The sequence below is a fragment of the Lathyrus oleraceus genome, chromosome 2 (assembly GCF_024323335.1).
Source record: "Lathyrus oleraceus cultivar Zhongwan6 chromosome 2, CAAS_Psat_ZW6_1.0, whole genome shotgun sequence".
Classification (NCBI taxonomy): Eukaryota; Viridiplantae; Streptophyta; class Magnoliopsida; order Fabales; family Fabaceae; genus Lathyrus; species Lathyrus oleraceus.
Window position 1 is genome coordinate 201,192,672 of NC_066580.1, and position 17,013 is coordinate 201,209,684.

The following is a 17,013-nucleotide window of genomic DNA, read 5'->3' on the forward strand; positions in this document are numbered from 1 at the left end:
TAATATTCTTACCTAGTTGGTTTTGTACTTCATTCTTGAATTCCTTAAACTTTTCAAAGGACTCTAATTTGAGTTTCATTAGATACACATAAACATATCTATTGAAATCTTCAGTAAATGTGATGAAGTACTGAAAACCTCCCCGGGCTGGTATGTTCAGTGGTCCACATACATCAGTATGTATGAGGGCCAAAAGATCATCAGCTCTTTCACCTTTTCCTGTGAATGGAGATTTTGTCATCTTCCAAGTACTTTAGGCAGTTTCTCTTCCAGTGTTCGGTCTTACCGCAATGGAAGCAGGTGCCTGCCTTTCCTATGCCTCCACTAGGCTTCAAAGCAGCAACAGTGGGTCTGGGTTTGGCAACTTCCTTGCCCTTCCCTTTATCACCCTGCTTGGTGGGCCTTTTGTTCTGTCTCTTTCCATTTCTAATCATCAGAATGGACTTCCTTTTTGTCTTCAGATTCTGCTCATCAGTTCTTAACATGGCTAGCAGTTCAGGAAGAGATTTGTCCATATCATTCATATTGAAATTTAGAACAAATTGACTGAAACTATCTGGCAACGATTGCAAGATCAAATCAGTCGCAAGCTCCTTTCCGAGGGGAAACCCAACCTTTCAAGGTTTTCCACATACCCAGTCATCTTGAGCACATGGGGACTTACAGGGGATCCCTCAGCTAACTTGCCTTGAAAAGGGGCTTTTGAAACTTCAAACCTCTCATGCCTTGCTTTCTCTTGATAGAGCATCTTCAGGTGTTCGATGTAACACCCCGATAAAACAAGATAATTATTTAATTTAAGTTAATAATATATTTATTAATTTAATTAAATAATTGGAATTTTTATTATTGGATTATTATTTTATTGGAATAAAAGTTGGAATTTAGAAAAGGTCTCATTTAGTAAAAAAGGTTTATTTTTCACGTGAAAAGGAAAAAGGGGCAGAAAAGTGGAAAAAGGGCAAAGAGAACCAGAGAACAAGGGTTGGAGAGAGGAAGAGCTTGAAGCTGCAGGATTTGCCGGATTAACTCAGGTAAGGGGGGGTTTATCGTCGATTAATGGGTATTATGGGATAACATGTAGTGGGTAGTGATAGACCATTGATTTGACTCTATTCGGAATGATGCATGATGAAATTGTGAACTTTTGGATGAACGAAATTGGATTATGATTGAGAGGAATTCGTAGGAATTAGATGTAAAAATGTTAGAATTGGTGAAATTGAATAGGGTATGATTCGTGTTAGATGATATGAACGATTACTGTGAAAAATTGGATTGTAGGAGGTTGGAATTGGTAGATCTCGTAGCAGAGAAGACCATAGCAGATCTGGAAATCTGGTTTCTGGTCATACGCGTATGGCACTAGGCAATACGCGTATGAGATAGTCTGGTACGCGTATGGCACTAGGCAATACGCGTATGGATGAGGAAGATGATGTTTTGAACGTGGTTTGGTCTCTGTTGGTACGCGTATGGGGAAGTGGTACGCGTAGCATACGCGTATGAGATAGGTGGTACGCGTATGGAATTGGCTGAGAATTGGGCCATACGCGTATGGGACTAGGCAATACGCGTATGGGCAGGATTGTGATTTTTCTGTGCTGTTGTTGTGCAGTTTTTGGTTGTTCAGCTGAGTAATATAAATTAGCTGACGTATGATAGAGTAGGGATCATTTCCCGTTGTTTTGAGTAGTATAGGTATTAGTAGAGTGTGCTAATGCTGTGATTGATTATGTGGTATGACATGATATGATTATGTGGTGAATATGTTGATGATGTATGATGATATGCATAATGTTGTGAATGTATCTATCATGTCTGAAATTATGAATGAACTGTTTATGGCTTAGAGTGTGAGCATATGTCCATTGTGGATGATTGTTGATGTTTGCATGACTAAGTGATTTAGCTTGCATATTGTGGCCTTTATGGTGGTAGCTAATTCCCATGGTGAGGAATTAGTGAGTTAGTATTGTGGATCGTTGTTGATGTTTGCATGCTAGGTGATTAGCGTGCATATCATAGCCCTTGGGGTGGTAGCTAATTCCCATGGTGAGGAATTAGTGAGTGAGTCACTAGGTCTCAAATGAGTGGGACTAGTGAGCTTGGTAGCCGTATCTGGATTTGATCGGTGAGGTTGAACTATATGTTCACGAATAGTCGGTACCGCATGCATGGAGTCTCATTGCATAATGTATGTATGTATGACGTATAATATGAATGGATGTATTCCAATATTATACGTGTGTTTTATGGTTGTGTTGAGTTTGAGTATGATGATGATGATGATTATGAGTTGATATTGCCGTTGCTGAATATGTGAGATCTGATTAGGGTGGTGATATGTGTTAAATTACTTAGCATTACATGATATTTTATAATGCTTATTACATCGATTGAGGAACTCACCCTTACAACTATGTTTCAGGTAACGAGCAATGATTGAGTAGGAGCTAGTGCTTGGAGTCTAGTGTAGTTCCTTAGTGGGTCATGCTCTGATAGATGTAACATCGGGATGGGATGTTTTTAATTGTCTTATTGTTGGTTGTTGAACCATTTTACATGTAATGTGTTACATGTTTTACAATGATTGATGAGATTTCTATCCGCTGCGTATTATGCAAATGCTTATGTTTTGAATTAATAAAAGAGCATGACAGTTATTTTGGTGAATGGTGTGAAGTGATTGTGTGACACCCTTAATTGCATATCTACTCTGATATATATAATTGTTGTTTTAATTAAATATTTGGGGTATTTTAGAAGGGTGTTACATTAGTGGTATCAGAGCATAGTCGGTCGAGTCGAGTCGTAATTATTCTGTTTCCCCTGTACGTGATAGGTGTTGTGTAACCCTATCAGTACTTATTGTTTTAGCTTGATTGGGTTTTCAGATTAGAAGATGGATGGAAGAGGTAGAGATGATGCTGCGATTGCTGAGGCTCTGGGTATGCTAGCTGGAGTACTTGGAGGAAATCCGAATGTTGTGGGACTGGGAGCTGCTCGTCAACTGAGTGAGTTCCAGAAGAACAATCCTCCAATGTTCAAGGGGGCATACGATCCAGATGGTGCTCAGAAGTGGTTGAAGGAGATCGAGAGGATCTTCCGAGTGACTGAGTGTGCCGATAACCAGAAGGTCAGGTTCGGTACGCATATGCTGTCAGAGGAAGCAGATGATTGGTGGGTTGCTACCCGCACTGAGTTGGAATCTGCTGGGAATGCTGAGATCACTTGGGCTGTGTTCAGAGAGAGATTCCTGAGGAAGTACTTTCCAGAAGATGTCAGAGGAAAGAAAGAGATAGAGTTCTTAGAATTGAAGCAGGGTAACAGGTCTGTTACTGAGTATGCTGCTAAGTTCACAGAGCTGTCGAAGTATTACACTCCCTATAACGAGGGTACTGGGGAATTTTCGAAATGTGTGAAGTTTGAGAACGGGTTACGTCCCGAGATCAAGCAGGCTATTGGGTATCAGCGGATTAGAGTGTTTTCCGATTTGGTTGACTGTTGCAGGATTTTTGAACAGGATACCAAGGCTAGAGCAGAGAGCTATCAGCAAAGGGTTGATAGGAAAGGCAAGAATCAGAATGATCGTGGGAAACCGTATGCAGCTGGCAAAGGTTTCCAGCGACAGAGTGGGATGAAGAGGCCTAGTGGGGGAGATTCCAGTGCCCCTGCTAAATGTTTCAGATGTGGTCAGGCTGGACATCGTATCCATGAGTGTACCAGTAATGAGAAGAAGTGTTTTAAGTGTGGCAAAGGTGGTCACTTGGCTGCAGAGTGCCGGTTGAAGACTGTGACTTGTTTCAACTGTGGAGAAGTGGGTCATATCAGTCCACAGTGTCCTAAGCCGAAGAGAGAGAATCAGTCGGGAGGCAAGGTCTTTGCTTTATCGGGTTCTGAGACTTCTGCAGATGATCGTTTGATCCGAGGTACGTGTTATATTAATGGCTTTCCTCTTGTAGCTATTGTTGACACATGTGCGACTCATTCCTTTATATCTTTGGATTGTGCTGTGAAACTTAATTTAGAGATATCAGAGATGCATGGAAGTATGGTGATTGATACTCCTGCGAAGGGTTCAGTGACTACTACTTCAGTTTGTTTAAATTGTCCTTTGAGTATTTTTGGTAGGGACTTTGGGATGGACCTAGTGTGTCTTCCACTAGTGCAGGTTGATGTTATCCTGGGTATGAACTGGTTGGTGTTTAACCGAGTCTATATCAATTGTTTTGATAAGACTGTGATTTTTCCTGAGATTGAAGAAGGAAAGAGTTTGTTTCTATCAGCGAGGCAGGTGAATGAGGCGGTAGCAGATGGGGCAGAGTTGTTTATGCTGTTAGCGACTTTGGAGGCTAAAGATAAACTGGTGATTTGCGATCTAGCCGTGGTGTGTGATTTTCCTGATGAGTTTCCTGAAGAAGTGAATGAATTACCGCCAGAACGTGAAGTTGAGTTCTCGATTGATTTGGTACCTGGTACTAGGCCGATATCGATGGCTCCGTACCGTATGTCTGCTGTTGAGTTAACTGAATTGAAGAGTCAGCTGGAAGATCTGTTGGATAAGAAATTTATTCGTCCGAGTGTGTCACCGTGGGGTGCACCAGTGTTATTGGTTAAGAAGAAAGAAGATACTATGAGGTTGTGTGTGGACTACAGGCAACTGAATAAAGTGACGATCAAGAATAGGTATCCTTTGCCGAGGATTGATGATTTGATGGATCAGTTGGTTGGTGCGAGTGTGTTCAGTAAAATAGACTTGAGATCTGGGTATCATCAGATACGTGTGAAAACTGAGGATATTCAGAAGACTGCTTTCAGAACAAGGTATGGACATTATGAGTATTCTGTAATGCCTTTTGGTGTGACTAATGTGCCTGGAGTATTTATGGAGTATATGAATAGGATTTTCCATCCGTACCTAGACAAGTTTGTTGTGGTGTTTATTGACGATATTTTGGTGTATTCGAAATCTGAAGAAGAGCATGCTGAACATTTGAGAGTGGTTTTGGGAGTTCTGCGAGAAAAGAAGTTATTTGCTAAACTGTCTAAGTGTGAATTTTGGTTAGAAGAGGTTAGTTTTCTTGGTCATGTGGTTTCAAGAGGTGGTGTTGCTGTTGATCCTTCTAAGATAGAAGCGGTATCTAAGTGGGAAGCTCCGAAGTCAGTTTCTGAGATAAGGAGTTTTCTTGGACTTGCAGGTTATTATAGGAAATTCATTAAGGGATTTTCTAAGTTGGCGTTACCGTTGACGATGTTGACTAGAAAGGGGCAAGCGTTTGTTTGGGACTCAAAATGTGAAGAAGGTTTCCAAGAGTTAAAGAGAAGGTTGACTACTGCTCCTATTCTGATATTACCGAGTTCGTCGGAACCATTTGAGGTCTACTGTGATGCTTCATTGTTGGGTTTGGGTGGTGTTTTGATGCAGAATAAGCAGGTTGTAGCTTATGCTTCGAGACAACTGAGGGTTCATGAGAGGAACTATCCGACACACGATTTAGAGTTGGCAGCTGTGGTATTTGTTCTGAAGTTATGGAGGCATTACTTGTACGGGTCAAGACTTGAGGTTTTCAGTGACCATAAAAGTTTAAAGTATTTGTTTGATCAGAAAGAGCTGAATATGAGACAGAGGAGATGGTTAGAGTTTCTGAAGGATTATGACTTTGGTTTGAATTACCATCCGGGTAAAGCAAACGTAGTGGCTGATGCATTGAGTCGGAAATCATTGCATATGTCTATGTTAATGGTTAAGGAATTGGATTTAATTGAGCAGTTTAGAGACTTGAGTTTGGTGTGTGAGAATACTCACAATAGTGTTAAATTGGGAATGTTGAAGTTAACGAGTGGTATTCTGGATGATATTAGAGAGGGTCAGAAATCCGATGTGCTTTTGGTTGATAAGTTGACTCTAGTGAACCAAGGTCAAGGTGGTGAATTCAGAGTTGATGAGAATGGTGTTTTGAAATTTGGTAATCGGGTGTGTATTCCGGATGTTACCGAGCTTAAGAAGAGTATTCTTGAGGAAGGACATCGTAGTGGCCTGAGTATTCATCCTGGGGCTACGAAGATGTATCATGATTTGAAAAAGTTATTTTGGTGGCCGGGAATGAAAAGAGAAATTGCGAGTTTTGTTTATTCTTGTTTAACTTGTCAGAAGTCAACGATTGAGCATCAGAAGCCGTCAGGGCTAATGCAACCGTTGGCTATTCCAGAGTGGAAGTGGGATAGTATCAGTATGGATTTTGTTTCTGGTTTACCGAGGACAATTAAGAATTTTGAAGCTATTTGGGTGATTGTCGACAGATTGACGAAATCGGCTCATTTCATTCCGATCAGAATGGATTATCCGTTAGAGAGATTAGCCGAGTTGTATATTGAGAAGATTGTAAGTTTGCATGGTATTCCGTCGAGTATTGTTTCGGACAGAGATCCTAGATTTACATCGAAGTTCTGGGAAGGTTTGCAGAGGGCTTTGGGAACCAAGTTGAGATTGAGTTCTGCATATCATCCGCAGACTGATGGTCAGACTGAGAGGACGATTCAGTCACTGGAGGATCTTTTGAGGGCTTGTGTTTTGGAAAAGGGAGGTGCTTGGGATTGTTATTTACCTTTGATTGAGTTTACCTACAACAATAGTTTTCATTCGAGCATTGGTATGGCACCGTTTGAAGCTTTGTATGGTAGGAGATGTCGGACACCTTTATGTTGGTATGAGTCCGGTGAGAGTGCTGTGATTGGACCGGAGATTGTTCAACAAACTACGGAAAGGATTAAGATGATTCAGGAGAAGATGAGGATTGCTCAGAGTCGTCAGAAGAGTTATCACGATAAGAGGAGGAAGTCACTTGAGTTTCAAGAGGGAGATCATGTGTTTCTTCGTGTTACTCCGATAACTGGGGTTGGTCGAGCTTTAAAGTCGAAGAAGTTGACACCTCGATTTATTGGTCCTTATCAGATTTTGGAGAGGATAGGGGAGGTAGCCTATCGTATCGCTTTACCGCCGTCACTTGCGAATTTGCATGAAGTTTTTCATGTGTCTCAGTTGAGGAGATACATTCATGATCCGTCGCATGTGGTCCAAGTAGATGATGTCCAGGTGAGAGATAACCTGACTGTTGAAACATCACCTATGAGGATAGAGGATCGAGAGTTGAAGCAGTTGCGGGGTAAAGAGATTGCTTTGGTAAAGGTAGCTTGGGGAGGACCAGCAGGTGGCAATGTAACTTGGGAACTTGAGAGTCAGATGAAGGAGTCTTATCCTGAGTTATTCGCTTGAGGTATGTTTTCGAGGACGAAAACTCTTTTAGTGGGGGAGAGTTGTAACACCCCGATAAAACAAGATAATTATTTAATTTAAGTTAATAATATATTTATTAATTTAATTAAATAATTGGAATTTTTATTATTGGATTATTATTTTATTGGAATAAAAGTTGGAATTTAGAAAAGGTCCCATTTAGTAAAAAAGGTTTATTTTTCACGTGAAAAGGAAAAAGGGGCAGAAAAGTGGAAAAAGGGCAAAAAGAACCAGAGAACAAGGGTTGGAGAGAGGAAGAGCTTGAAGCTGCAGGATTTGCCGGATTAACTCAGGTAAGGGGGGGTTTATCGTCGATTAATGGGTATTATGGGATAACATGTAGTGGGTAGTGATAGACCATTGATTTGACTCTATTCGGAATGATGCATGATGAAATTGTGAACTTTTGGATGAACGAAATTGGATTATGATTGAGAGGAATTCGTAGGAATTAGATGTAAAAATGTTAGAATTGGTGAAATTGAATAGGGTATGATTCGTGTTAGATGATATGAACGATTACTGTGAAAAATTGGATTGTAGGAGGTTGGAATTGGTAGATCTCGTAGCAGAGAAGACCATAGCAGATCTGGAAATCTGGTTTCTGGTCATACGCGTATGGCACTAGGCAATACGCGTATGAGATAGTCTGGTACGCGTATGGCACTAGGCAATACGCGTATGGATGAGGAAGATGATGTTTTGAACGTGGTTTGGTCTCTGTTGGTACGCGTATGGGGAAGTGGTACGCGTAGCATACGCGTATGAGATAGGTGGTACGCGTATGGAATTGGCTGAGAATTGGGCCATACGCGTATGGGACTAGGCAATACGCGTATGGGCAGGATTGTGATTTTTCTGTGCTGTTGTTGTGCAGTTTTTGGTTGTTCAGCTGAGTAATGTAAATTAGCTGACGTATGATAGAGTAGGGATCATTTCCCGTTGTTTTGAGTAGTATAGGTATTAGTAGAGTGTGCTAATGCTGTGATTGATTATGTGGTATGACATGATATGATTATGTGGTGAATATGTTGATGATGTATGATGATATGCATAATGTTGTGAATGTATCTATCATGTCTGAAATTATGAATGGACTGTTTATGGCTTAGAGTGTGAGCATATGTCCATTGTGGATGATTGTTGATGTTTGCATGACTAAGTGATTTAGCTTGCATATTATGGCCTTTATGGTGGTAGCTAATTCCCATGGTGAGGAATTAGTGAGTTAGTATTGTGGATCGTTGTTGATGTTTGCATGCTAGGTGATTAGCGTGCATATCATAGCCCTTGGGGTGGTAGCTAATTCCCATGGTGAGGAATTAGTGAGTGAGTCACTAGGTCTCAAATGAGTGGGACTAGTGAGCTTGGTAGCCGTATCTGGATTTGATCGGTGAGGTTGAACTATATGTTCATGAATAGTCGGTACCGCATGCATGGAGTCTCATTGCATAATGTATGTATGTATGACGTATAATATGAATGGATGTATTCCAATATTATACGTGTGTTTTATGGTTGTGTTGAGTTTGAGTATGATGATGATGATGATTATGAGTTGATATTGCCGTTGCTGAATATGTGAGATCTGATTAGGGTGGTGATATGTGTTAAATTACTTAGCATTACATGATATTTTTTAATGCTTATTACATCGATTGAGGAACTCACCCTTACAACTATGTTTCAGGTAACGAGCAATGATTGAGTAGGAGCTAGTGCTTGGAGTCTAGTGTAGTTCCTTAGTGGGTCATGCTCTGATAGATGTAACATCGGGATGGGATGTTTTTAATTGTCTTATTGTTGGTTGTTGAACCATTTTACATGTAATGTGTTACATGTTTTACAATGATTGATGAGATTTCTATCCGCTGCGTATTATGCAAATGCTTATGTTTTGAATTAATAAAAGAGCATGACAGTTATTTTGGTGAATGGTGTGAAGTGATTGTGTGACACCCTTAATTGCATATCTACTCTGATATATATAATTGTTGTTTTAATTAAATATTTGGGGTATTTTAGAAGGGTGTTACATTCGATCATATCGAACGCTGTCATGTTCTCATGTTGCTTTTGCAACTTTGAGTTCATGGCATCCATCATGAGATAAGCAGTTTCATTGGCATCATCGACATACTTCTTATAAGCGTCTCTTTCTGCCTTAGGTGCAGAACTAGGAGGTTCCTCTTCAGGAACAAGTGTCTCCAAGACATACAACTTTCTATTATGTTTAAGGACAATCCTCAGGTTTCGGTGCCAATCCAGAAAATTTGTCCCAGACAATTTATCTTTGTCAAGGATTGATCGCAAAATGTTTGTTAGAGGTGTTTGTTGAGATTAATGAAAATATAAGTATCATTGACATATTTGATTAGGCCTTTAATTAAATATGCTCCCACTATTTTACTCAAAACAAATGACCCTCATCATTTGATTCAGAAAATCCCGTTGGAAGATTTTCTAGTGGGTCGAGATCCACATTTCACTTCGTTCTAAGTCCGCGTAGGCGGATTACACAAAACTAGGTTATTTAGGTAGGAACTCCTTCCAATTGTATCTCATACAACTCTCGAAAATTTCAGTTGGGTGAATAACTCCTTATTCCAATCCATCATATGGATCATTCCTAACTCTTGCTTCTAAACATATATAATATTATTATAATTAAGTTTGACCCATCATTTTAGCAGTTCAATATTACAATTATCTCATCGCACCTTACTAATATAGAACATGCACCTCGCGTAGGCGAAACCTACATTATCCGATACTAGTCTTGATGAGTGCTAAAACTTGGAAAGCATAAACTTAATATTTAGTTTGAGAGAATTGCAATTATTTTGATCTCACCGACTTATTTATCATATAAATCGTCTCTCACATGCATCAACATATATTCACATCCATCAACATACATACACATGAATCAACATACATAATGAAACAGTTATGGGCCCTAGCGCAAATGTTCTCCCAAGCCAATGAGAGAACCTAAGCTAACCTAATAAAGATCTAAGCTTCTCCAAGCAAGATCTTCAAGGTTGTCCTCCTTTGATATTGAATTCTTCTCTTTCTTCATAACTTTGTCCTCCTTTGATATTGAATTCTTCTCTTTCTTCATAACATTGTCTTCTTCTCTTTCTTCATAACATTGTCTTCTTCTCTTTCTTCATAACATTATATTACAGAAGAAACTCGTTTTACATACGAGGGATTGAGATGAGAAAAGAAGTTACATTAAGAGATTAAAAGGAGATGCACGACACGCAGGTCGTATTTTAAAACCCAAAACAAAATAAAGGATAACTAAGGCCATAACTGATCACCACAAGGAAATAATAATAAACACATTATTATTATTAATTTTAATTCCTTTAATTAATTAAAACCAAATTAAATTTCGGCGATCGATCACACTACGCAGAGTTAGCCGGGGGTTCCGTTGCCCGGTCAGCGGACGGGGGTCAAGGGGGCAGCGCCCCTTTTCAAAATTTTTAATGAACAATTCATTCGAAATGGAAATCCTTTTGCATCAACACAACTCTTGTGCAGTTACAAAACAGAAACCCCGAGAATTCTGACTCTGTGAGTGTGACGACCGTCACAAGCATGTTACGACCGTCAGAGGCCCATGACGAACGTCACGCGGCCAAAAACAGAAACGCCTAGAATTCTGGATCTGTGAATGTGACGACCGTCACAAAGCATGTGACGACCGTCACGTCCAGCTTGTTACGATTGTCACAAGTCCATGACGATCGCCATGCGGCCAAAAACCAGCGCTTTGAAACAGTCAACAGACGTGTTCCAACAAGCCCTTAATTCACAACTTCTTGACGGCACAACCCTTGTGCCTTCACTAACCCTAATGCACCAATTTCAGACCGTCAAACACACCTCGATTGTTGATTCAGTATGATTGATCAACAGGTCATTGCTTCACCATAATAATGTCAGATTCCGAAGCAAATGACCATTTAGTGTTTGAATGAACGAAACAGAAATAGTATATCATATATACCGTATTTTGCATTAGGATTACTTATATCATATATAAGTTGATCGGTCTCAATTGCGTAACCTATGGATGATCGATGTATCGCTGCTTCACCATACTAATGTCGGTTCCGAAGCATAGTCAACATCAATCATCCAACTCGTACACTCATGATGCCAAATTTAATTACCCGTTTAATTAATTAATTCATTTTGGGTTTTAATCATATTAATACATAAAATAAACAGCTATCCGATTCATGGTTTCGTAAGTGGCTCTGATACCACTGAAGGAGAATTACGGTCCAAAACGCAGCGGAAATTAAAATTTTCTCCTTTAGAGATCCTTACGAATGGTCATGATCAGTGATAGAATATTTACCTCTTGTGACGATTGAAACCTTTGGTGCAGATCTCTTGTGACGATCAAAACCTTTGATGCAGATCCACGGAGCGATCACGAACGTTGAACGATGACAACGTCTCTACTCAGTCCACACGAATGGATTCCTTCAATCTCAGTGCTAGCTGGTACGAATGAAGGCTTTGAGTGAGTGAGTGGGAGAGAGAGAGAGAGAGAGAGAGAGAGAGAGAGAGAGAGAGAGAGAGAGAGAGAGAGAGAGAGAGAGAGAGAGAGAGAGAGAGAAAACGAAAATAATGCAACCGCAATGAATGCTTCTGCACAAGGGTTCTATTTATAGAACCACTTGTGTGGGCTTCAAGCTAAAAGCCCACTTAAGTGTATTTTGGCCCATATATTATAATATGCCCAAAATCACTTAAGCCCATGGTACCTTACCATATTTCGTATTCTACTTAAGTACACCGTACCTTACGATGTTCTATAATTCACTTAAGGGCACCGTACCTTACGGTGTTCCTTAGTTACTCTATCTCTCATCAATCTGTCCTTTGTGTCTGACCCTGTAGGTTTTCGCGACGTTGACAATTATATTAAATCACGTATTTAACATAATAAACAGTGAGCGGTATCTAGCAACACATCACTGCTACTCAAGACACGAAAATCTCACGTGATCTGACAAAACCTTCTGTGATAATACTTATGTGCATAATTATCCTTTTGCCCTTATGTCTATATTGAGCACAAGGCATAGACCGTGTCATATTTGTCCAGTTCAATATTGGGCCCATAGACATTTATCCTGTTATGCAGGATGGGCAAATTCCATCTAGGTCACTCATGTCCCTCAGCATGCTTCATGGAGTACCCATCAACTGTCTTTATGGTTATCCAGTTACGGACAACGTTTGATCATCAATAAAGCACTCGACTCTACACCCAGGGTCCATAGTGGTTTCAGGTCGAAGAGTGGTATACACCATTATCACCATGAGAATAACTTATGACACTTTGCATGACATTCTATATAGTATTATCATAGCGGGTCAATCCGGTATAAATATTACTCTTAATATTCATACCTATGTTTAAGACTTGATAACTCCTTATCCATGATCCATGAGATGTGATCATCAGTCTATATACATAATAGTCTTAATGCTTTAATGTTATCCCACTTCACAATAAAGCTCGACTACGGATACTTTAAGAATAGTGTCCATATGTTTAATGTGATCTCATGATCAAGTCATACTTGATACATTAAACGGACTAGCTATTCTAGAGACTTTATTAAACAAACGTAATAAAGAAAAAACCTTTTATTATTAGATACAAGTACCAAAAGTATTGGGCTCTAGGGCTTACACCAACCGTTGATGCATGTGAGAGACGATTTATATGATATATAAGTCGGTGAGATCAAAATTATTGTAAATTCCCTCAAAATAAATATTAAGTTTATGCTTTCCAAGTTTTAGCACTTATTAAGACTAGTATCGAATAATGTAGGTTTCGCCTACGCGAGGTGCATGTTCTATATTAGTAAGGTGCGATGGGATAATTGTAATATCCAATTGCTAAAATAATGGGTCAAAATTAACTAAACAAATTATAATAAGATTATGTATGTTTAGAAGCAAGAGTTGGAAATGATCCATGTGATGGATTAGAATAAGGAGTTATTCACCCAACTAAAATATTCGAGAGTTGTATTAGATGCAATTGGAAGGAGTTCCTACCTAAATAACCTAGTTTTGTGTAATCCGCCTACGTGGACTTAAAACAAAGTGAAATATGGATCTCGACCCACTAGAAAATCTTCCAACCGGATTTTCTGAATCAAATGGTGAGGGTCATTTGTTTTGAGTAAAATAGTGGAAACATATTTAGTTAAATGCCTAATTAAATATATTATTGATACTTATATTTTTACTATTTTCATATAGATTACCATGACAACAATCACCTCTAACAACATTTTACGATCAATCCTTGATAAGGAAAAATTGTCTTGGACAAATTTTCTAGATTGGCACCGAAATCTGAGGATTATCCTCAAACATCATATAAAGTTGTATGTCTTGGAGAAACATGTTCCTGAGGAGGAACCTCCTAGTTCTGCACCTAAGGTAGAAAGAGATGCTTATAAGAAGCATGTCAATGATGCCAATGAAACTGCTTGCCTCATGAGAACATGGTAGCGTTCGATATGATCGAACACTTGAAGATGCTCTACCAAGAGCAGGCAACGCATGAAAGGTGTGAAGTTTCAAAAGCCCTTTTTCAAGGAAAGTTAGCTGAGGGAGACCCTGTAGGTCCCCATGTGCTTAAGATGATTGGGTATGTGGAGAACCTTGAGAGGTTGGGTTTTCCCCTCGGAAAAGAACTTGCGACTGATTTGATCTTGCAATCATTGCCAGATAGATTCAGTCAATTTGTCCTTAATTTCAATATGAATGATATGGACAAATCTCTTCCTGAACTGCTAGTCATGTTAAGAACTGTTGAGCAGAATCTGAAGTCAAAAGGGAAGTCCATTCTGATGATCGGAAATGGAAAGAGACAGAAGAAAAGACCCATCAAGCAGGGTGATAAAGGGAAAGGCAAGGAAGTTGCCAAACCCAAACCCACTGTTACTGCTTTGAAGCCTAGTGGAGGCATAGAAAAGGAAGGCACCTGCTTCCATTGCGGTAAGATCGGACACTGGAAGAGAAATTGCCCAAAGTACCTGGAAGATAAGAAGAATGGAGTAGAGACTTCAACTTCAGGTATTTTTGTTATTGAAATTAATTTATCTACTTCTGCATCATGGGTATTAGATACTGGATGCGGTTCTCACATTTGTACCAATGTGCAGGGGCTAAAAAGGAGTAGAGATTTGACAAAAAGTGAAGTTGACCTACGAGTTGGCAATGGAGCAAAGGTTGCTGCTTTAGCCGTAGGAAATTATGTATTGACTTTACCTAGTGGTTTAATAATTCAGTTAGAGAACTGTTATTATGTACCTACAATTAGCAGGAATATTATTTTCGTTTCTTGTTTAGACAAGTTTGGTTTTTCATTTATAATAAAGAAGAATTGTTGCTCCATTTATTTGAATGATATATTCTATGTTACTGCACAAATGAACAATGGACTATATGTCCTTGATCTTGAAATGCCTATTTATAACATTAATACTAAAAGGATGAAACCTAATGAGTTAAATACAACTTACCTTTGGCATTGTCGATTAGGCCACATAAATGAGAAACGCATTTCCAAACTCCATAAAGGTTGACTCTTGGACTCTTTTGATTATGAATCATATGAGACATGCAAATCTTGTTTAATTGGAAAGATGACAAAGTTTCCATTCACAGGAAAAGGTGAAAGAGCTAATGATCTTTTGGCCCTCATACATACTGATGTATGTGGACCACTGAACATACTAGCCAGAGGAGGTTTTCAGTACTTCATCACATTTACTGATGATTTTAGTAGATATGGTTATGTGTATTTAATGAAATACAAATCAGAGACCTTTGAAAAGTTCAAGGAATTCAAGAATGAAGTGCACAAACAATTAGGTAAGAATATTAAAACTCTTCGATCAGATCGAGGTGGTGAGTATTTAAGCCTAGAGTTTGATGACCATCTGAAAGAGTGTGGGATCTTATCCCAACTTACTCCTCCTGGAACACCCTAATGGAACGGTGTATCTGAGAGAATAAATCGAACCTTGTTAGACATGGTCTGATCCATGATGAGTCACGCCGATCTTCCAAACTCCTTTTGGGGACATGCATTATTGGAAACAGCTTACACATTTAACCGTGTTTCATCCAAAAAGGTTGAGAAGTCACCATACGAGATATGGAGTGGTAAGAAACCACATATGTCTTACATGAGGATTTAGGGTTGCGAAGCTTATGTGAAACGACAAATTTCAACCAAGCTTGAGCTCAAATCTTACAAATGCTTATTTGTGGGGTATCCTAAAGAAACAAGAGGGTATTACTTCTACAATCCTTCTGAGGGCAAAATGTTTGTCGCTCGAACTGGAGTTTTCTTAGAAAAGGATTTTATTTCTAAAGGAATCAGTGGCAGGAAAGTAGAGCTTGAAGAAATTCAAGAATCACAAATCATTGATACACCTATGGAGGAATTAGAGCAGGAAACACAAGTAGTTGTGGAAGAACAACCTGCTCAAGCAGAACAAGACCAACGTAGATCAAGCAGGATACATCACCTACCTGAGAGATATGTATATCTCATAACTGATCAAGGTGATGTATTACTCATGGATCAAGATGAGCCTGTGACCTACCAAGAGGCCATAACTGGTCCCGAGTTTGAGAAGTGGCTAGAAGCCATGAAAATTGAAATGGATTCCATGTACACAAACCATGTTTGGACCTTGGTAGAGCCTCCTGTAGGAGTTAACCCTTTAAGATGCAAGTGGGTCTTCAAAAAGAAGACTGACATGGATGGTAAGGTACATACCTATAAGGCAAGACTGGTTGCAAAAGGATATAAACAAATTCATGGGGTTGACTATGATGAAACCTTTTCACCAGTTGCAATGCTCAAATCTGTTTGGATTTTACTTGTTATCGCTGCATATCATGATTATGAAATATGGCAGATGGATGTCAAAACTGCTTTCCGTAATGGGAATCTTCTTGAGGATGTCTACATGACATAGCCTGAAGGATTTGACATACCAGAAGAAGCCCAAAAGATATGTAAGTTACAAAGATCAATCTATGGATTGAAGCAAGCTTCTAGAAGCTGGAATCTTCATTTTGATGAAATAGTAAAATAATATGGATTCATCAAGAATGAAGATGAGCCTTGTGTCTACAAGAAGGTTAGTGGGAGCATGATCGTCTTCCTAGTATTATATGTAGATGACAAATTACTCATTGGAAACAATGTCCCTACCCTACAATAAGTAAAGTCTTGGTTAGGGAAATGCTTTTCTATGAAGGACCTAGGTGAAGCAGCCTATATATTAGGAATCAAGATCTCTAGAGATAGATCATAAAAACTGCTTGGCCTAAGTCAGAGTACATACATAGACAAAATGTTGAGAGGCTTTAATATGCATGATTCCAAGAAACGATTCATACCTATGCAACATGGCCAGTGTCTATCAAAAACACAATCCCCTTCAACTAAGGAAGAAAGATATCGCATGAATAAGATTTCATATGCATCTGCAATAGGATCTATCATGTATACCATATTATGTACTCGACCGGATGTCTCGTATGCTTTAAGTGCAACGAGTAGGTACCAATCTGATCCCGATGATGCTTATTGGGTAATTGTCAAGAATATCCTTAAGTATTTGAGAAGGACTAAG